A 4,671-nucleotide genomic window follows, 5' to 3' on the forward strand; every position below is an offset into this window, starting at 1 on the left:
TTATTGATATATATATATATATATATATATATATATATATATATACTGCCATACACATATTTTTATAAACGTTATTATTTACTTCCCTAAAAATAAGCAAAAGGGAACTATATGGTAACATAAGGTGAACGTTCTGTGTTTGTTGTGTAGACAAGACAACTGCTCCTTCAGCACCTTCATTGATGGGTGCAGGGCCACAGTGGCACGTGGATTTTAAATTACTTACTATAATCCCAATTACCAGCCATGTTACACGAGGCATGAGTGAGTATTGTGTAGCCTAATTCTAATATAACAAATGAGCATAACTCATCACATTTTTCACGTTACATCGTTGCACGAGAACAGCTAGGAAAGCAGAATTAGTGATGGCAATTCCGATTTGGCAGGCCGAATCGATTTTTTCGAACAGTTAATTTAAAACAAAAAAAACGATTCGGCGGTTCTATACGTCACCACGTGAACGAGACCGTTTGCGCGATCCGGTTCAAATGAACGAACGTTTCATTCGAGATTCGGACATCGCAAACTGTTGTCCTCAAATAGCCTATCTGATGTTGGAAACTGCATTGACGCTGTTCAGAGGAACAAATGGTTATATTGTGTAGCCTACCCATACTCATTCCTTACGCCCATACTGAAGCTTTTTGAAGATTAAACATCACGCTATTTGACATAACACGTTAAAATCACCGTTAGTCGATATATCACCAATATACTGTAAAACGCTATAATAGCTATATTTTAGGATGTGTGTCATGAAGCGACCTGTCGTTTGTGTTTATACGAGCATGTGTCTCCATTGCCATGCTGAAAACAGGTGGAGGAAATACGCAGTCCAGACTCCTTTATGAGTCTTTGTCGTCTGCACTGCACTTCATGTCTGAGCATTTAGTACAGTGTAATAACCAGACCTACCGAGACACAGTGTGTCATCAGCCATATGGCTGCCTGTGGTTTGAGATAGGCTACTGTCTGGCCAGTGCTTCTCCTTCTGCATCCCTTTACACACAGTTATCATACTCTCACATGGTGTTGTTCATTCATCACTGTCTCAACATGGGAATATCATGAAAGCTAATTTACTCACGTTCTCACGGCACGCTACTGAGGATTTAGACGACTCCTCCAGATCTTGTCAATCGTTTCACGTTCGCGTGTATTGTCTCTCCCAGCGTAAATCCATAAATAAACGCTTAAACTGGAGATGTTAGAAAATGTTGAGCTCTCGGATTAAGCAGCTGTCACCCAATGAGAATCCGCCCCCCATGGCGTTATGCTGCTGGACCAATAGTGTCATCCGTACTAACGGCTGCGCGTACGTATGTGACAACTGTCTTTACCGCGCTGGTCGCAGCAGCATCCTCTGTAAACCAGCAGGTTTGGTTTGACTGATGCACGCAGCGCAGGTTCCACGTTTCATTCATATTTTTAAATGTAAAATTAAGAAAGTTTAAACACTGAAAAAATAAAAGAAAATGTTTTTAGAATAAATATAAATTAGGCCTACTTTATTATGTAGTCTATGGTAATAGTAGTAGGCTATTTATTATATTTTATGCTCATTTAGCCTACTATTTAGTAAATAATAATAATAATAATAAACTTATTTTATAAAGCGTCTTTAAATTGACTTCTCATAGCACTGTACACAAAATAAACAGCACTAAAATAATAAAATAAACATCAACGAGCAAATGCTTTTACAGTTTTTCTCTATCGATTTGACACATTTCTTTATAAATACAGCCATAAATACACCCCAAACAGTTCAACTTTACTGCAAAATGAAGCACTGCATTTTTTTTCTAGTAATGCATTTATTAAAAATACTAACATCAAAATCTATATTGATTATAAAACATACTCAGATAGATGCACAAATATGCTAATAACAATACATGTTTGTAAATAAGTTTTTCAACAGGGAGTTTTGTTAATAAAGCAAAATAGCGCTGTATATATAGAGTGCTGTGAAAAGTGTTTGCCCCATCCTGATTTCTTCTGTTTTGTGTATATATAAACAAAATATAACCCTAAAACAGAGGCAACCTAAGTAAATACAGTTCTTATTCATTTATTTGAAGCCAAAAAAATATCCAGCATCACCCATGTAAAAAAAAAAACAGAAAAACAAAAACAAAAAACAAACAAAAAAAAAACAACAACAACTGCCCCTTTAAATCAGTCTTTCACACGAGTGGGCCAAAATGCACCACAGTGCTGTGGTGCATTTTGGCCCACTCTTCTTTGCAGAACTGCTTTAGTTCAGCCACATTGCGGAAAATACATTTTCACAGCACTGTGCATATTGAATGTTGAAATCCATGCTTGACAAGCTGCTGTCTCAACATCCCCACAGGCCTCTTGCTTTGTGACTGATGTTGTTTTGGACCACAACAATGCTCTTGTTCCATTCAAAATAAACTTGATTGCCCACCTGAATGTACTCAAACTTCAATTCTGAAAAATGTTTGGACATTCAAAGAACGTAAATTGCCCCAGGACTATTACCAATCAAAGTACAATACTGATAAATATAGAAGTGTATTGACATCGTAACTCTTTAGATCCGTTTCCCAGCTTCTTTAAAGGAGAGGCCAAGATTTCTTACATGGTCAGTTAGGGTAACTCTGATTTAATCTCCTCTTACACCCTGCTGTCCACTGCATTTTGTGTTGTGTTTATTAACCAAATAATATCAGTTTGGGACCAGCTGAAACCACGTGCATTTGAAAGTTTTGTTTGTTGTGATTGAACAAATGGTACATAAGTGTTTGTGATTTGATCTGTTCCTGATAAAGATTTTTGGTTGGCTATGAACTATTATGAAAACAGTGTTTTGAGAAAATGATTCACATGATTTGTAATTTGAATGAAATGAAATGAATGACAACTTAGAATTTATTTAGGACAATTACAAGATGTTCAGATCACTTTGTTAACTGTTTTGAGAACAGTGGCCTGAGTTTGGAGAAATGTGTCAAATCGAATGAGAAAAAAGATTTCCAAAGGGTATAAGCCCTGTCACCCATAGATTTTGGACGGGTTTGAGGAACAGCCAGCAAATTAGATTGCTTAATCTGCGATTAGGGGTGTAAGGAATTAACAATGCGGATAAATAATGTGAAGCCAATATAATGCTTTGTCAGCACTTTTAAAATCAACACGGAACCTGACTGGGAAACAGTGTAAAGACTCAAAAAAAATAAAGAGAGAGAATTTCCAGGCGGCAAAGTTTTGTACATATTGCAGCTTGTTAAGTGTGGATTTATAAACTCCAGCAATGGCATTACAGTAAGCTATCTGAGACACAATAGATCAACTTCACAGCTACAGAGAAATGTAGCATAGGACACAATCTTACATTTCTGAGATGCGAAAAGGATGCTTTAAGAATGCTCTGTGCAAAATTGTATGTATTATTTTATATTATATTTTGATATATTTATATTTAAGGTGAAACGAGTATCTATGCTAACATTATGAATCACTTTTATTATTATTATTGACTTAATATATTGAAAAATGTTTCCCGTTTCACATCACAGGCCTCTGCTTCCTGTTAATTTGAAGGTTGGATATTGTAAATTGTAACTCAGAAGGCTCATGCTGATTTTCTAGAGGTTCATTATTTATTTCTGTGGTCTATGAGAGATGTATAAACTCTTTAGTGGTTTCACTACACGATTTACTAGACATGCTTTTCTCAGGAAGTGAGCTATTCTCACTGCTCATAACCAACTACTGACTTGACTTGCAAGCAGATGACTGGTTATAAATGTTGTCTGTTTCCTATAGTCTGTATGTTATTTGCAGAGCAGAGGGGAAAAAGAATGTGGTTTACCATGTTAAGAGCTTGTTAGTTTTATAGCAGCTTTTGACCTTAAGTGACAGACAACTCAAGTCTATCTATCTATCTATCCAAAGTAAGAGTAAAACCAGCGTCTTTTCGAAATAAAATATTTTATGCATACTTTTATTTCTAGTCTAGCAAATGACACGCGTACTGTCATGAGTAACAGCTGTAGTACTACTACTAGTACTGTAATGCGGTAACATTTTACAATAACAGTACATGAATTATCATGTACTAATACCTGAATTGATAATTACTTGACTATGAACTAATGATGAGTTAAGATATGTATTAATCAAGAACTAATGAAGAACTAACTTAACTACGACATGAGTCATATGAACTACTGCATGAATAACACTACCTTAATTACATGTTTGTTCCTGCATGTTAGTTAATGTATTAATTAACACTTTGGGGTAAACTAAATCAAACATGCTCTAGAAGCAAGATGTATGAAAATGGCACAATGTAAAATTGTTTATAAATTTGCCACCTGCAGTTGTCACAAACATCAGTGAACGATTTAACCTAACTCGTCCAACACACAATGATGCATTCATAATTAAAAACAATTTCATCTCATTCTGTTTTGAGTGATTCCACTGCTGCCGTCCTACAATAACGTATTCATTAAGCAGGTGCAATTTTCCAAATTAAAATCAGTGTTAGCATAGAGATGATGGAAATGAAGTCTGCTTTGTTGACAGCTGATTGACAATTCCAGAGACCCACAGACAAAGAAAGAGGTGCAGTAGAGGATGTAGAGATAGGATGCAGGTTAGCAACATTGCGTTGCCGTCTGCGTGTGA

The 4,671-nt window shown here is 35.9% G+C and overlaps 1 protein-coding gene across 1 annotated transcript in view; it reads right to left on the reverse strand.

The window, feature by feature from the left end:
• The window catches only part of LOC107681874 (solute carrier organic anion transporter family member 4A1-like), a 26,311-nt gene extending 24,996 nt beyond the window's left edge, over positions 1-1,315 (reverse strand). Inside the window, exon 1 of the mRNA XM_016478244.1 lies at positions 1,091-1,315. The gene's annotated coding sequence lies outside the window, so the exon portion shown is untranslated. The remainder of the gene's footprint in view (positions 1-1,090) is intronic.
• Positions 1,316-4,671: the final 3,356 nt, after the last annotated feature.

The sequence above is a fragment of the Sinocyclocheilus anshuiensis genome, unplaced genomic scaffold (assembly GCF_001515605.1).
Source record: "Sinocyclocheilus anshuiensis isolate Anshui unplaced genomic scaffold, SAMN03320099.WGS_v1.1 scaffold2595, whole genome shotgun sequence".
Classification (NCBI taxonomy): Eukaryota; Metazoa; Chordata; class Actinopteri; order Cypriniformes; family Cyprinidae; genus Sinocyclocheilus; species Sinocyclocheilus anshuiensis.